Source organism: Cnephaeus nilssonii (assembly GCF_951640355.1).
Source record: "Cnephaeus nilssonii genome assembly, chromosome: 14".
Lineage (NCBI taxonomy): Eukaryota > Metazoa > Chordata > Mammalia > Chiroptera > Vespertilionidae > Cnephaeus > Cnephaeus nilssonii.
The window spans coordinates 74,980,314-75,001,905 of NC_137085.1; positions in this window are offsets into that span (position 1 = coordinate 74,980,314).

A 21,592-nucleotide genomic window follows, 5' to 3' on the forward strand; every position below is an offset into this window, starting at 1 on the left:
TCTCTGTTTAAGTATAAGATTGTCTAACCACCACACTTTACACTGGCAACTAATACAAAATGATATTGAATGCCAACTGTAATTAAAAAATAATATTTAAAATAATAAAAATAATTTAAAAAGGAAATTAAGGGTTTATTAATACTCACAGGTTTCAGAGAAGAAGGCCCAGCATGTCAGAGGGCCATCCACATCCCTGGAAGCCGGGCTGAGCTGGGCTGGCAGAAAACATGCCAGGAGAGGGTGGCGGGCAAGCGTCTTTATTGGGGTCCTGGGCAGGGACCCCGCTTTGAAAACACTAGGTCAGCAGAAAGGGAGGGAGAGAATGGGGTCCTCCTCGGCAGGACGCCCGGGCACAGGGGAGGATGTGGGGATGGGGAAGGCTCACACAGATGGGTGGCCCAGGGGCGCAGCGCGGCGCCCACCAGGCTGCAGCCTTCCCACTAAGCCCCTGCTGGGATCCCTGTGACTGAGGTCAAGCTGTTCAATGAAAAATATTTCTTCATTTTCCTGATTCTTCAATCTGTATTATGTATTTATGATATATACTATGATATAGTACCTATTTAAATATGTTTGTTAACCTAAAATAGAAGGCCTTTCAAAGGGAAAGGCAGCAAGCATTTACTGAGATCAATAGGAACAGCGATTCAGGAAAGCGTTGATTCTGGCAGGAGCCCAAATAACGTTCCCAATGGAGACAAAGGCAAAGGGTATCAGGAGAAAGGGAAGGGGACCATTCCATCAATAGAAGGAAGGCATTTCTATGGTGCACGGACATAACACAGTGATGCTAATTCTATATACATTTTTTTAGTGTTTTTATTTTTTACTTTTTAAAATTTTATTTTATTGTTTAAAGTATTACAAATAGTAGTACATATGTCTCCTTTTTCCCCCATTGACCTTCCCCCAGCCTCCCCTACCCGCCAGCACATGCCCTCACCCCCGCCCCCCAGTGTCTTGCGTCCATTGGTTATGCTTATATGCATGCATACAAGTCCGGTTGACCTTTTACCTCCTCACTCCCAACTTTCCCCAGCCTTCCTGCTGTAACTTGACAGTCTGTTCAATGCTTCTCTGCCTCTGCATCTATCTTTTTGTTCATCAGTTTATAATGTTCTTTATTATCCATAAATGAGTGAGATCATGTGGTATTTTTCTTTCATTGCCTGGCTTATTTCACTTAGCATAATGCTCTCCAGTTCCATCCATGCTGCTGCAAATGGTAAGAACTCCTTCTTTTTTACCGCAGCGTAGTATTCCACTGTGTAGATGTACCATAGTTTTCTAATCCACTCATCTGCTGATGGGCACTTAGGCTGTTTCCAAATCTTAGCTATTGTAAATTGTGCTGCTATGAACATAGGGGTGCATATATCCTTTCTGATTGGTGTTTCTGTTTTCTTGGGATATATTCCTAGAAGTGGGATTATTGGGTCAAATTACAGTTCCATTTTTAACTTTTTGAGGAAACGCCATACTGTTTTCCACAGTGGCTGCACCAGTCTGCATTCCCACCAGCAGTGCACGAGGGTTCCTTTTCATCCGCATCCTCGCCAACACTTGTCGTTTGTTGATTTGTTGATGATAGCCATTCTGACAGGTGTGAGGTGGTATCTCATTGTTGTTTTGATTTGCATCTCTTGGATGATTAGTGACTTTGAGCATGTTTTCATATGTCTCTTAGCCTTCTGTATGTCTTCTTTTGAAAAGTGTCTATTTAGGTCCTTTGGCCATTTTTTTTTATTGGATTGTTTATTTTCTTTTTGTTAAGTTGTATGAGTTTCCTGTAAATGTTGGAGATTAAACCCTTATCAGAGATAACATTGGCAAATATGTTCTCCCATGCAGTGGGCTTTCTTGTTGTTTTGTTGGTGGTTTCTTTTGCTGTGCAGAAGCTTTTTATTTTGATGTAGTCCCATTTGTTTATTTTCTCCTTAGTCTCTCTTGCCCTAGGATCTGTGTCTGTAAAGATATTGCTACGACATATGTCTGCAATTTTGCTGCATATGGAGTCTTGTAGGAGTTTTATGGTTTCCCGTCTTACATTCAAGTCTTTTAGCCATTTTGAGTTTTTTTTTGTGTGTGTGTGTATGGTGTAAGTTGGTGATCTAGTTTCATTTTTTGCATGTATTTGACCAAATTTCCCAGCACCATTTATTAAAGAGACTGTTTTGACTTTGTTGTATGCTCTTGCCTTTGTCAAATATTAATTGAGTATAATGGCTTGGGTCAATTTCTGGATTCTCACTTCTGTTCCATTGGTCTATATGTCTGTTCTTGTGCCAGTACCAGGCAGTTTTGAGAAGTGTGGCTTGGTAATATTGCTTGATATCTGGTATTGTGATCCCTCCAACTTTGTTCTTTCTCAGAATAGCTGTGGCTATTCAGGATCTTCTTTATTCCAGATGAATTTTTGGAGTTTGTTCTAGATCTTTGAAATATGCTATTGGTATTTTAGTAGGTATTGCGTTGAATCCATATATTGCTTTGGGTAGTATGGACATTTTAATGATGTTGATTCTACCAATCCATGAACAGGGTATGTTCTTCCTTTGTTTATGTTTTCCTCTATCTCTTTTTTCAATGTCCTGTAGTTTTCTGAGTACAGGTCTTTTACGTCCTTAGTTAAGTTTATTCCTAGGTATCTTAATTTTTTTGGTGCAATGGTAAATGGGATTGTTTTTTTAATTTCTCTTTCTCTGAGTTCATTATTGGTGTATAAAAAGGCCATAGATTTCTGGGTGTTAATTTTGTATCCTGCTACATTGCCAAATTCATTTATTAGGTCTAGTAGTTTTTTGATGGAGTCTTTGGGGTTTTCTATGTATAGTATCATCATGTCATCTGCAAATAAGGACAGGTTTACTTCTTTTCCAATTTGGATGCCTTTTATTTCTTCTTCTTGTCTGATCCCTATGGTAGCACTTCTAGTACTATATCGAACAGGAGTGGTAAAAGTGGGCATCCCTGTCTTGCTCCTGTTCTTAGGGGAAATGGGTTTAGTTTTTGCCCATTGAGTATGATGTTGGCTGTAGGTTTGTCATATAGGGCATTTATTATGTTGAGGTATGATCCCTCAATTCCCACTTTGCTGAGAGTTTTTATCAAGAAAGGGTGTTGGATTTTGTCAAGTGCTTTTTCTGCATCAATTGATAAGATTATGTGATTTTTATCTCTCAGTTTGTTTATGTGATATATCTCATTTATTTATTTGTGGCTATTGTACCATCTTTGCATCCCCGGAACAAATCCCACTTGGTCATGGTGTATGATCTTTCTAATGTATTACTGAATCTGATTTGCTCAAATTTTTTTGAGGATTTTAGCATCTATGTTCATCAAGGATATTGGCCTGTTGTTCTCTTTTTTTTGTGGTGTCTTTATCTGGTTTTGGGATTAGGGTAATGCTGGCTTCATAGAAAGAGCTTGGAAGCATGCCTTCCTCTTGAATTTTCTGAAATAGTCTGAGGAGAACAGGTTTTAGTTCTTCTTTGAGTGCTTGGTAGAACTCCCCTGTAAAGCCGTTCAGACCAGGGCTTTGTTTGCTGAAAGATTTTTGATTGCCATTTCAATTTCTTTGGTAGTCATTGGCCTATTCAGGTTTTTTTATTCTTGGTTGAGTTTTGGGAGCTTGTATTTTTTCTGAGAATATGTCCATTTCATCTAGGTTGTCCATTTTGTTGGAATAGAGTTGTTCATAGTATCTTTTCGTAATCGTTTGTATTTCTGTGGGATTGGTTGTTACTTCACCTCTTTCATTTCTGATTTTGTTTATTTGGGTCCTCTCTCTTTGCTTCTTGGTGAGCCTGGCTAGAGCTTCATCAGTCTTGTTTATCCTTTCAAAGAACCAGCTTTTGGTTTTGTTGATCTTTTGTATTGTATTTTTGGTCTCTATGTTGTTTATCTCCATTCTGATCTTTATTATTTCTTTCCTTCTGCTTACGCTGGGCTTTTCTTGTTGCTCTCTTTCTAACTCTTTGAGTTGTAGGGTAAGATAATTTATTACCATTGTTTCTTGTTTTTTGAGGTAGGGCTGTAGAGCTATGAACTTCCCTCTCAAGACTGCTTTCACTGTGTCCCATAGATTTTGGATTGTTGTGTTTTCATTTCATTGTTTTCATTGTTGTTTGTTGCCATGATGTTTTTTATTTCTTCCTTGATCTCTCTGGTAACCCAGTCATTGTTTAATAGCATGCTATTTAGCCTCCAGGTATTTGATTTTTTGATTGTTTTTATTGTAGTTGATTTCTAGTTTTATGCCATTGTGATCTGAGAAGATGCTTGATATGATTTCTATCTTCTTGAATTTGAAGAGACTTTGCCTGTGTCCCAATATATGGTCTATCTTTGAAAATGACCCATGTGCACTTGAAAAGAATGTATATTCTGTGGCTTTGGGGTGAAATGTTCTGAAGATGTCAATTAATTCCATCTGATCTAGTGAGTCATTTAGGATTGATGTTTCTTTGCTGATTTTTTGTTTAGAGGATTTGTCCAGTGGTGTTAGTGGGGTATTAAAGTCTCCTACTATGATTGTATTACTGTCAATCACTCCCTTGATATCCTCCAGAAGTTTTTTTTATGTATTTGGGTGCTCCTGTATATGTTTACCAGAGTTATATCTTCTTGTTGAATTGTCCCTTTAGTGTTATGAAGTGGCCTTCCTTATCTCTTGTTATGGCCTTCACTTTGAGGTCTAATTTGTCAGATATAAGTGTTGCTATGCCAGCTTTTTTTTCATTTCCATTCACCTGAAAAACCTTTTTCCATCCCTTCACCATCAGTCTGTGTGAGTCCTTTGTTCTGAGGTGGGTTTCCTGTAGACAGCAGATATATGTGTCATGTTTTCTTATCCACTTAGCTACCCTATGTCTTTTGATTGGGGCATTTAATCCATTTACATTTAAAGTTATTATTGATAGGTACTTGTTTGTTGCCATTTTTTATTCTTTATGCCTGTGTTCCTTCTTCTCTTCCTATTTCTTCTTTTTATAGCAGACCCTTTAGCATTTCTTGCATTGCTGGTTTGGTGGTAATAAACTCCCTTAGTTCTTTTTTTTTTTGTGTTGGAAGCTCCTGATTTCACCCTCAATTTTGATTGATAGCCTTGCTGGGTACAGTATTCTTGGATTCACACCATTCCTTTGCATGACTTTGTATATTTCATTCCATTCCCTTCTGGCCTGTTGTGTTTCTGCTGAGAAATCAGTTGCTAGTCTGATGGGGGATCCTTTGTAGGTAACTTTCTGTCTCTCTCTGGCTGCTTTTAAGATTCTTACTTTGTCGTTGGTGTTTGCCAATTTAATTATAATGTGTCATTGGTCTTTTGGGGTTCATTTTGTTTGGGACTCTGTGAGCTTCTTAGACTTGTGTGAGTTTTTTCTTTCCTATATCAGGGACGTTTTCTGTCATTATTTTTCAAACAGGTTTTCCATTCCTTTCTCAGTTTCCTCTCCTTCTGCCAAATGCAAAGTGACATTGAGAAAAAGAAAAAAATAAGAGAGAAAAGAAAGAGAATAAAAAAAGAAGGGGGGAAAACTATTTATATGGGGAGAAAACTCCAATAGAACAACAATTAATAAAAAAATGCAAACAACAAATGCCCAGAGATGAATGCAAACTACAAACAATAACTAATAATAAGTGAGGAGAGGAAAAACAGAAGCAAAAAAGAGAGAAACAATCACACAAACAAACAAGAAACAAACTAATCAACAATCAAACAAACAACAACAATAGGGCAGAGAGAAAGAAGGGCAAAACAAAACAAAAAACATAAATAAAAAGAAAAAAGAAAAAAAAAAGGGAAGAGAGAAAAAAATTGGATAGTGAAGAAAGAGAAGAGAGAAGTGTGTATGGACTTGGAGCAGAAATTAGATATATAAATAGGATGCATTTTTAATGGGGTAAAAAGAAAGAATAGGGTAAATCTAAAGCAGAATTAGGGTAAGAGAAACAGGACAACAAAAGGGGAAAAGTGAGGAAGAGTGTGTTGGCATAAAGGTAAAGTTGAGATACAGTAAAATGATGTTAAAGGAAAAATGACAATAGAATGTAGGACACTCATCCCAAAATAAAATAAAATAAAATAAAATAAAATAAAATAAAATAAAGAAAAAATAAAATGAAACTTTAAAAAAAGGTAAAGTAATAGTAGTAATAATACTAATTAAAAATAAAAATATAATAATTAAAAAGGTAAAATCAAGTGAGAAAAATTTAGTTTCTTAAGTAAAAGATAAAAAAAATAAAAATGTGTAGTATTCAAGGTCATTCACTTCCTCTATTGTTCTGTTTGGCATGCCTGTTTTCTGTCAGGTACTCAGGACAGTATTGAAGTTCTCTTCGTTCCACAGCTCCTCTGTGTCGTAAGCCACAATCCTGTTTTCAAGCAGGCAGTATTTCTTTGTTTCTCAGCCTGCCTGTGGTTGTATTTACACAAGAGTCAGTTTGTGATTCAACCCCTGGGGCCAGTGTTTCTGTATTGACATCCGGGGCTATAAGTCCCCTCTACCCAGTATTTAGAATTTGTTTTCCCTGCTGCACTTAATACTGGTTTGGGGGTATGGACTGCCCCAGAGCTGGTTTTCTGATCGTTTCTCCTCACTCTGATCCCCAGGTTCCACAAAAACAACTTTCCCCTGCAGTCTCTGAGAGCGTTTTTAATTGGGAGATCCTATGCACTCGGCTTAGTAATCAAAAGCAAGGATTTAAAGAGAAAAAAAAAAAGCCAGAGTAAACGTGCGGACTTGCGATGTTTCCCCCCAGCACTGCACACATCTCTGCGCGTGTCTCTGTGCCCGTCTTTTTCCCTTGGCCCTGCGCAGCCCATTTACTGGTAAAGCTTCAGTCGGCCTTTCTGTGCCCAGCCCGGCTATGGGTTGATTTCTAGAGTTCCCTTCTGCCAGCAGCCCTGTGGACCACCTTCCACATTCACGGGGCTATGCTGGCCCCAACGTCTGCAGATTTTGTGGGGCGCAGACTTCCTCTGAACCTCTAGATCCCGCTGCTCGTGTTTCTCCCTCCAGCCTGGATCGCAGACCTCACCTTTCTCTAGGCCCGTGGTCGGCAAACTGTGGCTCAAGAGCCACATGTGGCTCTTTGGCCCCTTGAGGGTGGCTCTTCCACAAAATACCATGGCCTGGGAGAGTCTATTTTGAAGAAGTGGCATTGGAAGAAGTTTAAGTTTAAAATATTTGGCCCTCAAAAGAAATTTCAATCGTTGTACTGTTGATATTTGGATCTGTTGACTAATGAGTTTGCCGACCACTGCTCTAGGCGATATTTGACCTTTCTGTGAGAAGGTGCAGGGCTCGTCCGTGTCCGTGTATTCATGCTGCTTGAGACCTGGTGTTTGTGGGTTCGCAGCTGGTCCCTGGGTGTTGTGGTTGTGGGGTCCTGGCAGGTATCCGATTCTTCCCGATTGAAGGTAAGGCTAGGCTTCCAATCACAGCCACTCTCCCCTTCAAGATGGCTCGGTCTCTGTGGCGGGGCCGGCCGCTCTGGGAGAGATTTCAGCAGCAGTCTACATACATTTTTAATTTTCATCCCATGACTCTCTAGGGAGGCATATCTGCTTTCTTGTTATCTTGGGAAACAGTTCTTTGGGCCCCAGTCCAGTGATAATTTTGTCCTGTTTAACATCCTAAAGATTTGAGGCAGGAGACATGCAAGGCAGTTCCCCTGGCATGTTTTACTGATTTTTAAATATATTTTTATTGATTTCAGAGAGGAAGGGAGAGGGAGAGAAAGATAGAAACATTAATGATGAGAGAGAATCATTGATTGGCTGCCTTCTGCACACCCCCTACTGGGGATTGAGCCTGCAACCCGGGCTTGTGCCCTTGACCGGAATTGAATTGGGGACCCTTCAGTTCCCAGGCTGATGATCTGTCCGCTGAGCCAAACTGGCTAGGGCTCCAGCTTTCTTATAAGAAGTCTGGCTACCCTGGGTCCATGCTGTGAAGGGACCACACAGTGAAATGGCCAGGGACAGCCCAGCTGTTACAGCGCCCAGCCCAGGAGCCAGACCTGGGAGTCAAGAAGCCTTCAATATGGCACCACCGTGGTTACTGTCTGACTACCACGTGAGACATCCGGGTGGGAACTGTCCACCTGCCCTTGGTCCACCCGGAACTGACAGAGGGGGTAATAATATGTGACCGTATCATTTCAAGCCACTGTTTTAGGATGGTTCATTTGCAAGAATAAAAAGCTGGAACACAGTCCCACCAAATCAATCGCAAGTCAAAGCTACTTCACCTTGGGAGCATCTCGGGGATGTGTGTCTGAGCATGTGCCAAGGGTGCAGGCGACACTGGTCCACAAGACAGTGAGACGGTCACTTTAGGTGTCAGCCTGGCTGGACTACAAGCAGGTTTACATGGTTTCGGGTCCCGTGGGGTGTGTGGCAGCCCCTGACGCTGGGAGCAGAGGGGAGCCAATGCGGCTTGATGACAGGGCCTGTGAGGAGTGGACGCCCACCCACTGCCTCGTGAGCCGGGGTGGAGTCCGAGTGGCCTGTGAAACCTCAGCCCAGCCGAACCTTGACCCAGTGCTGTGAACCTGGGCAGAGGACCATCTAAGCAGTGTTTAGACCCCTGACCCACAGAAGCTGTGAGCTCATGATGGGCATTTTAAATCTCTGAGTCTGTAGGAACGTGTTACACAGCGATAGAAAGCTGACACACACCCCAGGTGAGCACACAGCCTTAGTAGCACATTGAAGGTTATGCATCTTCTGCCTCCTCTCTCCTTCACGGAAGGAGTTTGCACCAGCACTCGCCATCAGGTGGCAAGTCCTGGACCAGATGGGGCCGGTCACACCTTGACACCACTCCTCACTCACTAATCCACACTCACTCATTCACCCACAAACACCTCTCTCTCTCTTTCTATCACCCCGCCTTCATCTCTCTCTGCCCCTCTCTCTAATTCTTTCTCTCCCTCTCTCTTTCTCACTCCCTCCTTCTCACTGACACCCGCTTATTTTTGCACCACTGTAACTCCTGCCCCAGCACACCTGTGGTGTAGAGGTGCATGCGCTAACCCAATGGAATGAGGGGAACATGGTGACGCCTGGTGTACAGACGGTCTGGGAATAGGTGAGCACGCTGTCCTCTCTGACATGCTCAGTGCCAATCTCTGCGACCGGCTAGCGTCAGTATGTAACAGAAGGTAACAGGAACACATGGTGTGTTTACTAAGCCCAAGTTTGTGATTGCACTGTATTGGGAGGGAGGGAGGAGGGTGTGTACGCGTTGGGGGGCAGTTTGTGAAATAACTAAACACTCACCATCTATCACAGATGTTATTAACCAAGGCCTACTTTTATTTTTTAATCCTCATCTAAATATATGCTTTCATTGATTTTTTTTTTTTTCAAAGAGATAGAGTAAAGGGGAGAAACATCACATGAGAGAGAAACATGGATCTGCTGCCTCCTGCATGTGCCAACCAGGTTTCCAACCCACAACCTAGGTAGGTGCCCCGAACAGTAATCAGTAATAGAACCCGCAATGCTTTGGTGCACAGGACGACGCTCCAACCAACTGAACCCCCCGGCCACGGCCCAGGCCTACTCTTAAAGCATATCCGGAATCTGCTCGCTTCTTATTAGCTCACACTTGTTCCATGTTTCAGCCAAGATCACCACACTGCGTCCAAGGCATTTGAGAGGCCTCCTTCCCCATCTCCCCGTCTCCCCATCTCCACACTTGTCGCTCAAGTCTACTGTCCACACAGAGTTGTCTTGGCCCGAGGGCTCCCACCTCTCTCGGAGTCACAGACGCCTTTCCGTGCCCACAAAGCCCAGGCAGCCCCTGCCCCCACGGTCTTCTCTCACCTCCTCCTGACCTATCCTGTGAGGAACATTGTGTCCAAGAGGCCTGGCTGCGTGGTGCTGACCGGGGGGCTTGGGCGTTCTCCGGGGGAGGAAGCCTGTCCCACTGAGATGGCTGGTGTGGCGGTGAGCGGCGTCCTTTCTGTGGTGGGAGTGCGAGAAGCATGGCGTGGCGATTGCCGGGGTCACGGGCCGCAGGTGAACAGGGGTTGGTCCTCACTGGTGTTCTGTGGCAGCCAGGACTAACCCTTCTCTCATGTTGGGGATCTGATACCACACGGACATGGTGGGAGACAGGCCCCCCTCCCCTGCAAGCTCAAGGGAGCCCTGCGCTCTCTCCTGTCCCCCCCCCCGGGGGGAGGGTGGGCACAGGATCCAGGCCAGGCCCACGGGAAGCTCCTCCTGGGCTCTGGGTGGGTGATGCTCAGACACCACTCCTGGTGGCGCCGGTGGGCTAGGCAGCCTGGCAGAGGAGGGAGCCGAGGTGGGGGCGGCAATGCCTCAGGCAGAGGGGACGCTCTGCCCACTGGGGGCTCTGGCTGTGCCCTGGCGCCCCACCTCTCTGCTCCTGTGTGCTCCCAGCCGGCGTCCAGGTTTCTCTTGGTTCTTGAGCACCTGGCAACCGCCCATGCTGTGCTCACGTTCGGTGGAATCAGTTTGCATCCAAGAACCCGGACTGGTTCAGTTATAGATGCTGGCTCCCTCCTGCCTTCACTTTTTCTCCCTATACAGCTCTTCGGTCTTTTAAAACGGGGTTCATCTCTGTAGAAACATCCAGTTGATTCTGCCCCAATCAGTGCCAAGCCAAAGGAGCGGCTGAGCGATCTCAGTGGCAGCCGGCCGAGGCGGGCAGCTCTCTGCCCCTTGCTCTGCCTCTGAGCGTGATGTGGCGGTGCCCAGCATGGTCTGCCCCTCCCGGCCTGCTTTGACTTGACACGTGGATGAAAGAAAAAGCCGTCTTTCTGTTGCTGTGACATCCTTCTGCTGCTTCTCCATCTTCAGGGCCAGATCTGAAGAGTGAGAGTCACTTCACACCCCGAGCACAGTGTTTCTCAAGCCGCTGAAGAGCAGCAGCGACCTCGCTGCAGAGATGAGGCGAGTCCCTCTCCCTTCGCCGCAGCGTGCAGGGGCCTGGAGGGCACTGTGCTGGGTGAGGTGAGCCAGTCAGAGAAAGACAGGTGCCCATGATCTCTCTCAGATGTGGAATCTGATGAGCAAGCTGACTAACAAGCACAACAGAGACAGACTCATGGATGGAGAGCAGGTGGGGGGTGATGTTAGAGAGTGGGTGTGAGGTTAGGGAGCAGGGTGCGAGGGGGTGGAGGGATTGAGCGAAAAACAAAAACAAGATTAAAATCTAGGAAATTCCCAAAAAAGAAAGAGATTTCCTAATGGACCAAAAAATGCCCTCTCAATGGGAAGAAATTGCTAGTAGGTTAGGATGGAAGATGAAGGAGGAAGGAAATACATGCTTAGAAGGAGAGCCCTCAACCCCCTCCATTGTTCACAAACCAAAGGGGAAGGTGCCATGTGCATTCCACGTGCACGCCTGCTCTCTGGGGACCACACGCCTCTGTAAGGGCTCAGAAGGACGGGGTTTGAGAGACACAAAGAGGCTGACTCACGAGCTGTTTCCAAGAATGCTTCAGTGAGGAATGAGCACGCACGCCCCTGTTCACCAGGTCAGGGGCCACGAGCTTCTTCTGCACAGGGCCAGAGAGGGAAGGAGCTAGATTCCTAAAACCCCGCTGGGAAGAGTGTGTACCACGACATGGCTTATCATTGTTGGCTCACGGTGATCAGAAGAAGAACCGCACGAGGTGGCAACTCTGGTGAACGGAGTGGGCACCTCAGGGGGTCAGGGACAGAGGGGAGGCTCATTTCCGCAGCAGGAGGAGGGTAGGAGAGGTCAGCTAGCTTCAAGCTGAGCTCAGTTTCCCACCAAACCAGAAAGCAGGCAAGTCGCAGCCCAGGGATGGAGCCACGGATGTCACAGCCGCAAACGCAGCCTGGACCCTGAGCGAGGAGTCAGGCGCGCCGTCTCGCTGGCTGAGCTGGCAGCTGGCAGCCCACAGACACCCTGTCTGATCTGGGAACATGTTAGTATCAGCTGGGATGGGCTAAGAACTCCGGTTGAGGGAGCAAAACTTCAAACAAAGAAGGTTTGATTCTAAGGCTCAGCAATCCTTTTATTCAGTGCAACACTATGGGCAGGAAAATAAAGCAGAAAACTTAATATGACACAGTCATTTTCCCATGTAATTATTATTAAACACTAAATTACATCACTCTGTTACTAATCACTCAGGAAATAACCACGTGGGAGTGGTGCCTGGCATTGCAAGAGGGCTGGAAGGAAGTGCAAGAATGGCAGTGCCCGGCGGGGACCGAGCCCTGCGGGCACGAGTGTCAGCAGTGTGTGTGGGTCTCCGCCCTGTCCCGCACCTGGCGTGCTGGAAGTGAGCACACGCAGGACCGAGTGTGGACAGGGCTAGCTGAGTGGCTGGGGGCTGACCGCAGTGCCCACATGTGGGCGTAAAGCTTGAGTCAGGGATCCTAAAGCTTGTTTAAAGGCAAGATGGGGACAGGTTGGTTTAAAAAAGATTGTATTTGGAGAACAGACAGGAATTCGATCACAGAATCTCAATCTCTGGGTGGAAGGCTCAGATTTCTGGGTCCTACCAGGTGAACATTCAGCCTATCCTACCTAATAATAGACAAATATGCAAATTGATCGCACCTTTGCCACGCCCAAGCCACGCCCACCAGCCAAGCCACGCCCACCAACCAATCAGGACGAGCATGCAAATTACCCCAACAAAGATGGCGGCTAATTTGCATATCAAGACAGCGTAGAAAGAAGCCAAGAGCTGCAGAGGAGAAAGGAGGAGCGGAGGCGGGGCCGGGGGAGAAGGGAAAAGCAGGCAGGCTGGCAGAGAAGGCGGGCTGGGGGAGAAGGGAGGAGCGCAGGCGGGGCCGGGGGAGAAGGGAGGAGTGGAGGCGGGGCCAGGGGAGAAGGAAGAAGAGCGGGCGGGCTGGCGGAGAAGGCGGGGCAGGGGACAAGGGAGGAGAGCAGGCAGGGCGGGGTAGAGTGCAGCAGGAAACCCTATTGCAGGATTTTTCCTGCAACGGGAACGCTAGTCTACACTAATAAAAGAGAAAGATGCAAATTGACGATACCTTTGTGACGCCCATCAGCCAATCAGGAGTGAGTATGCAAATTAACCCGACAAAGATGGCAGGTTAATTTGCATACACAGGCGCCGAGCTGCAGGGGCAGGACGCTTGCATTGTTGCCATGGCGATGACGCAGGCATTCCGCATCGCCCCAGCCGCTCTGTGCCTCTGGGCAGCGTGGGAAGGCGGAAAGGTGGCTCCAGGCGGAGCGAAGGAGATGCTGGCAGCCAGGGGAAGGAAGGCCCATTCTTGCACGAATCTTCATGCAATCGGGCCTCTAGTGTTTTAATAGCTCCTAATTTAAGCTAGAAATCTTTCTCCCTGTGGCGGGTACCCTTGATGACGGGCTCCGCCCCTGGGACTTCTGCGAGTAGAAAGATGTCATTTACAAGCTGGACTCAGCCACCTGTCTCTCCCTGGCAGCCTCCTGTCTACTTCATCAAACCTGCCTGTGCGGGCACGTGCCTCCCGGTGGCTCCTGTGTCCCTCCCGCTGGGTTGGTCTCTGTTTCTGAGGGTGCAGCAGTTCTGGAACTGAATGCCTGACATCAGAGGCCTGCCCTTCCCCAGGCAGAGAGGGGAGCCTACCGTTCAGGGCCTGGTCAGCAGGTGGCATTCAGAAGGAGACGGGAGAGCCCTGGGCCCCACCGATGGAACCAGCAGCTGGGGCCACACAAACGTGCCTGCAGACTCATAGCCAGTCTCCTCGTGGCTCCTCTGGGTTTAGGGGCGACAAATCTCTCTAGTCAGTTTTCCCGGTGCCGCTGCAGTTCTGTCTTTATTTTGCTCTTCTGTGATTGATCCACTGAGCGGTGGGAGTCCTTCTGGGGCGTTGCCTCAGAGCGACGATCCCTCCCACGTCCTGCACAGGCCGTGGGCTCAATGGCGGGACGGTGCCTGCACGGTCGGAGGCCCCATACACCCCGCAGCACTCAGGAGGAGCAGACACCCCTTCTGTTCGGGCTTGGAGCGGAGTTCCTGTTGGTTGCGGGTCTTGGGGATGACAGTTCAGGAGGATGCTCACAGCCATTTGGGGCCTCACCCACAAATGTATCTGTGCATCTGCTCCCTTTATCACCCACACGTGGGCGCAAAGCTGCTGAGTCAGGGGTCCTAAAGCGTTTACCTCAGAGACAGCAACCTGCAACCCAGGGTAGGTTCCTCGGTGAGCTAGCGCCTCCGAGAGGCAGGATCTAGGGGTCATTGTAATCTGTGACCATTAAAACCACGGCAACATGCCAAAACCGGTTTGGCTCAGTGGATAGAGCGTCGGTCTGCGGACTGAAAGGTCCCAGGTTCGATTCCGGTCAAGGGCATGTACCTTGGTTGCGGGCACATCCCCAGTGGGGGGTGTGCAGGAGGCAGCTAGTCGATGTTTCTCTCTCATCGATGTTTCTAACTCTCTATCCCTCTTCCTTCCTCTCTGTAAAAAATCAATAAAATATATTAAAAAAAAAAACAAAAAAACAACAACACGGCAACATCCACCTCGGCCAGTCCTTCTGCCGCACGTCACACATCTCACCAATACCGGGAGTTTTTAGTACAAAGAACCATGACCGGAAACGTCTGCATGGGGCCTCCTTACCGGACAATGACCGGCTTAGCTGGCGCTCACACTGAACCGCGCATCGTGCTTGCTTCTTCCATCCGGCCCTGCCAGCGATGCCAGGGCCGATGCTCTCCTCGGGGCGTGGTCAGTCTTCCGGCGGCAGGACTCAGCTTTGCTGGTGCCCCCCTCCCGCATGCCAGTCCATTTGGGAGGCCCGGAACATCCCGGCTCCCGCTTCCCTCCGCGGCGCCAGAGCGCATCTGGGGCTCCGGACCTTTCCCCCCTCCGAGTGCCACCGGCCGCTCGGAGGAAGGGGCTCTGTCAAAGCTGCGCCCCTGCCGCTCAGAGCACCGCGCCAGCTGACATTACAAAGCGCAGAAGAATGTGGCGGCCGTCCTTTCAGACTGTTCATCCGGACGCACACAGGGAGCCCCAGGCGTCAGCAGCTGCCCCAGCGCTTTCTGGTGCGAAAGCGCATGTGCGCCCTCAGCCCCGGCAAAGCCCGCTGTCCCCGCTGTCCCCGCTGTGACTCAAATGGGCAAAGCAACCGGGGCCCCGCCAGGCAGGCGCTGCCCCAGGGCCCCCCGTGCTGGCATCTGACACCCTCCGGCACCAGCAGTTAGCAGAAAGAGTCTCCAGACTTGTCGATGGTCCCGGAGCCCCCTAAATGTCAGCCCCTTATATTTGGGGGCCTATCAGGAGCTTCCTGCAGGGAGGGACCCGGCTCCCAGGCAGGCAGGGCCCAGTGGGCTTGTGGGGTTCTGTGGGACTGGGCAGGCAGAGGCCAAGCGGGGACACCACTGTGGAGCAGGCCACTGCTCCCAGGTGGTGTGTGCTGTGTGTGTGTGTGTGTGTGGGGGGGGGGGGGGGGGGGGGGGACAGGCCACACCCCAGGGTCACGGGGCCCATGCGGAAGAGCTGTCTGTGTGACCCCAGTGCTTCAGGCAGTAGAACTCCCCCAACTAACGTACCCGGAGGAGGGAGTCCGGGGGGCGGGGAAGAGTCCAGGCCAGTGGGCAGGAGGCGCAGAGCCAAGCGCAGCTCCCGGCGGTGAATCTCAGGACGGCCCGGCTGCTCTTCCTTTAATTTACTCAACTTCGCGCCCAAGGAAGCAATTTACGGTGGAAATGAAAGCATTCAATAACAACAATCTAACCTCGCTTGAATTCAAATGAATCCACAATAAAGTAAAGTATTCTTTAGATTAACAGTTTTGTTGTTAATCTTCAATGGAGGCTATTTTTTCCATTGATTTTTAGAGAGCGTGGAAGGGGGAGGGGGAGAGAGAGGCTTGGTTGCCTCCCGCACGCTCCTGACCAGAGCTGGGAATCAAACTTGCGACCCTTCAGTGCACGGGCCAGCGCCCTGACCACTGAGCCACACCGGCCAGGAGTAGATTAAATATTTTTTGAAGATTATAATACTCAGAGCTGACAACCATGTGGAGGAAAAAGCCCTGTCATGTACTGCCGGTGGGAATATATTTGGTACAACTATTTCCGAGGACAAGCTGGTAGCATAGCCACAGATATGTTTATTTCCTGTGACCCAGCAGCTTTACTTCCAAAAATGGCCCCGGGGAAATAAATGTGAATGCGAACAAAGCTTTAGCTCCATGTAAACGCATGTCAGTAAAAAATTTGAAAATTCTAATTTTCAATAATTATCCTATGTCTGTATAATGGAATATTTAAGATGATAATACTAACATGGAAAGGAAATTTATATAATTTGTGTGTAATTATAGCCAAGACACTTCTGAGAAAGAAGATAAGAAGAGGGATTGATTATACGAAAATACACTGCAAAGGCAGAGTGATTATAACAATGTGGTACTGACTCAGAATGAGAGACACTTTATTTTTGGAAGTAGCTAGGAGAGTAGATCTTAAAAGTTCTCATCACACAAAAAAAAATTGTAAGTATGTGAGGTGATGGATGTTAACTAGACTTAGGATGCCGATCATTTCAAAATCTATACAAATATCATATCATGATGTTGTACACCTAAAGAAATACAATGTTATATGTCCATTATATCTCAACGAAACTGGAAAAAGAAGAGGTATATCAAAAAGTAGGAAAAGGACTATTTAGGCACAGATTTTGAAATAAGTGGTTATCCATTGAGACCCTTATTATATTCTCAAAAATTAAAATAAAGAGGAGACTGTGGGGACCCTATTCAGAGTACACCAGATGCTCAAGGCCAATTGGAGTGTGACGGCCTTGTTCAGAGTACGCTGGATGTCCAAGGCCACTCTGAGCGTGAGGATCTTAATCAGGGTGTCCAAGGACTATACACAGGTGCAAGAGCAAGGCACAGGAATCTGTATGCACACTGCGCAAGCGTGCCCTTCTATAACCCAGATGACCGAGGTCACTATTTGGAAGGAAGCTCTTTTGTCTCAGTCGTATAAAGTTGTTGTGGACCAGCCAGTGCGGCTGCTTGGTGAGGCAAGCTCTATGTCAGGGGCTGTATTATGGGGAAGATGTATCACTGACCAGCAGACTGCTGCTGTGGGTACCGAGGCTGCTGCTGCTGTGTAGGAAAGATGTATTGTCACCTAGCAGCTAATGTACGAGACTTTGTTTGAAGAACTGTTTTGTCTAATGGCTCCTTGTTAGCAACGGCTACATGGCCACTGGCTTCTACAATAAAGCCTCTCTTATACACCAACAACTTCTCATGGCTTCTCTGTCTTCCAATACCTGGCATCCAAGGAAGTCCAGCCCCGGACAGGGGAACTGAGACCTGACCACTGGCAGAGTGGAGCAGGATGAAGGAACTGAGTTCCAACAGAAACACTTTCTGAAAACAGTGGAAGGTGGTCTAGGAGAAGCGTTCCAGCCCTCTGAAGGTGGGGAAGGATTTTCCAAGCAGGAAACAAAGGAAGAGCTCAGCACAGAGGCCCCATCTGCACCCAGATTCCCTTGGCACACAGCACACCATGCTTCCCAGGCCTGGTGGGGACGTGCGAGTGAGCTCTGGCTGGGGGAATGTGGGAGCGGTGACAGATGCCAGCCCGGCGGGCCCTCGCTGGCTTCCAAGCACTGGGGCCTGTGCTCTCCTGGTGAGGGATGGACTCTGGGATGGCAGGGACACCATAAAAGGGCCGTAGGCCTCCGAGTCACCACCTGGAGGAGAGCAGGAAGGGTTGCTGGGCCAGAAACCTCTGTGCTGGAAATGAAAATTATTTGTATGTATCTCAAGTCACTAGGATATTGGAGTTTAAATATAAACCCACAGTAAAGACTAATGCCGAAATCAATGAAAAGACTGTCAGGTTAAGTCATGAAAATTTAGAACTTATGTATAGCATACTAGATTACAAGCAAAATTAATATAAATTAGTAGACAGTATTTGCAACATATTTAAAAGATGAAATATTGGTAAACAAAAGTGCTCCAATAAATCAATAATAAAAGGTAAAACAAGTCATTAAAAATATCAAAGGAAAAAAAGGATATTTACAGAAAAACTATAAATGACAATCACATGAAAAGTTGCTCAATCTCATTTCTAATCATAAAATGCAAAGTAAGACATCAATATACCCAGGATTTGCTTATTTGAATGGGAAAATTGTTTTGGTTTTTAAAAAATTGATTATATTCAAGGATTTGCAACTGTGTGGGGAAAGATGCATCTACACATCATTTGGTTCTTTTCTAAACTGTTTTGACAGGAAGTTATACAATGTGCTGCCCTGGACATATTAATTTTACTTTGTGTCTCCAATAAGGGAGAAGCCTGACTATATTATGGAAAAATATGGCTGCATATTCAGAATGCAAAGCAGTGGCATAGAAAACTCAATGTCATACACAAAGCAGAGTTCATGACCCATCCTATCTAATAAAAGAGAAACATGCAAATTGACCATACCTCTGCTACACCAAAGCCACACCCACCAGCCAATGAGGAGTGAGTATGCAAATTAACCCAACCAAGATGGTGGTTAATTTGCATATCCAGGCGCAGAGCGAAGACTGAAGACAGCGTAGAAGGAAGCCAAGCACTGCAGAAGGTAGCGAAGCTGCGGAGAAGCTAGCAAGCGGGGCGGCTGAGAAGGGAGGGAAGCAGGCAGGAATCTTCCTGCAACGGGCCTCTAGTGTTGTTACATAAAATGCCTAGCAATACCACTTGCAGAGATGGTTCCATTTATGTAAACATCCCCCCAACATCTTTGTTTAAGTACATGAACACGATATATTCTTCCACTTGTTTATATCTTCTTCTATCTCTCTTTTCAACAACCTGCAGTGTTTCGAGTACAAATCTTTTACCTTCTTTGTTAAATTTATTCCTAAGTATCTTAGTTTTTTTGTTACTAAGGTAAGTGAGATTGTTTCTTTTTTTGATAATTCATTATTCCTGTAGGAAAATGATATCAGTTTCTGGGTGTTAATTTTGTCTCCTGCTCCATTGCTGAATTCACTTATTAAATCTAATAGATTTTTGGTTCAGTCTTTAGTGTTCTTGGTATATAACATCATGTCATCTGCAAATAATGACAGTTTTATTTCCTCCTTTCCATTCTGGATGCCTTTTACTGTTTCTTCTTGTCTGATCGCTGTGGCTAGGACTCCGAGTACTTGGTTGAATAAGGGTGGTGAAAGTGTGCATCCCTGTCTTGTTCCTGTTCTAGGGGAAATGGTTTTAGTTTTTGCCCATTGAGTATGACGTTGGCTGTAGGTTTGTCATATACGGCCTTTATTATGTTGAGGTAAGATTCCTCTATGCTGAGAGGTTTCTTTTTTAATCAAAAATAGGTGTTGGATTTTGTCAAATGCTTTTTCTGCATCTATTGATATGATCATGTGGTTTTGGTCTTTCAATTTGTTTCTGTGATGTATCACGTTTATTGATGTGCAAATATTGTACCAGCCTTGCATCCCTGGAATAAATCCCACTTGGTCATGGTGTCTGATTTTTTTTTAATATATTGCTGGATCCAATTTGCTAATATTTTGTTGAAGATTTTAGCATCTCTGTTCATCAGAAATATTGGCCTGTAATTCTCTTTCTTTGTAGTGTTTTTATCTGGTTTTGGAATTAGGATGATGCTGCCCTCGTTAAAAAAGCTTGTAAGTGTTCCTTCCTCTTAGATTTTTTTGCAATAGCTTGAGGAGGGTAGGTGTTATTTCTTCTTTGAATGTTTGGTAAAACTCCCCTGTGAAGCTGTCTAGACCAGGGCTATTGTTTGCTGGGAGTTTTTTGATTACTGCTTCTATTTCATCAGTTGTTAATTGGCCTATTCAGGTTTTCTGATTCATCCTGATTCAGTTTTGGAAGATTATATTTTTCTAGGAATTGGTCCATTTCATCCACAGTGTCCAGCTTGTTGGCACATAGTTGTTCATATTATTTTCTTACAATCCTTTGTATTTCTGTGGTGTCAGTGGTTCTCCACTTTCTTTTCTGATTTATTTATTTGGGTCCTCTCTCTTTGTTTCTTGATGACTCTGGCTAATGGTTCATCAATCTTGTTTATATTTTCAAAGAACCAGCTCTTGGTTTCATTGATCTTTTGTATTGTTTTTTTAGTCTCAATGTCATTTTTTCTGCTCTAATTCCTTACTTGTACTTTGGGCTTTTCTGGTTGTTCTCTTTCTAATTCCTTAAGTTGTAGGGTTAAATAGATTATTAATATTTTTTTTTTGAGGTAGGCCTGTAATACTATGAACTTTCCTCTCAGGACTGCTTTTGTTGTGCTCCAGAGATTTGGTGCTATTGTGTGTTCATTTTCATTTGTTTGAAGGAAGTTTTTGATTTCTTTCTTGACCTCATTGGTAACCCATTCATTGTTTAATAACATGCAATTTAGCCTCCCTGCGTTTGAATGTTTTCGAGTGCTTTTACTGCAGTTGATTTCTAATTTCATTCCATTGTGATCTGAGAAGATGCTTGATATGCTTTCAATCTTCTTGAACTTGTAGAGACTTGTTTTGTGTCCTAATATGTAGTGTATTTTTGAGAATAAACCATGTGCACTTAAGAAGAATGCATATTCTGCAGCATTGGGGTGAAATGTTCTATGAATGTCAATTAAATCCATGTGATCCAGTGTGTCATTTATAGTCACTGTTTCTTGTTAATTTTTTGTCTGGGAGATCTACCCAGTGAAGTCAGCAGGGTATTAACGTCCCCTACTATGACTGTATTGCTGTCATCTCTCCCTTAAAGTCCTCTAGAATTTTTTTTTTAATATTTAGGTGCTCCTATATTAGTATTGGAGCACCTAAATATTAGGTGCTCATATATGTTTGCTAGGGTTATCCTCTTGATGGATCTATCCCTTTAGTATTATGTAGTGCCCTTTATTGTCACTTGTGATGGCTTTCATTTTGAAGTTTAAGATGTGAGTATTGATACCCAAGCTTTTTTTCTCACATCCATGTGCATGGAAATTTTTTTTTCATCCCTTCACTCTTATCCTGTGTTAGTTTTTTGTTCTGAGGTGGGTCTCTTATGGACAGCATATATTTGAGTCATGTTTTTGTATCTATTCACCTACCCTATGTCTTTTAATTAAAGCATTTAATCCATTTACATTTAAGGTTATTATTGATAGGTACTTATTTATTACCATTTTAATTCTTTATGCCTATATTTCTCTCTTCTCTTCTTCCCCACCGCCCCCCCCTCCACTCTCTTCTTCTTCTCATTACCACAGTCCCTTTAGCAATTCTTGCAATGGTGGTTTGATGGTGATAAACTCTTTAGCCATTTTTTTTTAAATTTGGGAAGCTCTTTATTTCATGATCTTTTTTGAATGATAGACTTCTGGATATAGTCATCTTGATTTCAGATTTTTGCTCTTTATTACCTTGAATACTTCATACCATTGCCTTCTGGGCTATAGAGTTTATGATAAAAAAAATCAGCTGATAGCCTTATGGAGCTCCTTTGTAGGTAACACATTGCTGTTCTTTTGCTACCTTTAAGATTCTTTGTCTTTAATTCAGGGCATTTTAATTATGATGTGTCTGTGTGGGACCTGTTTGGGTTC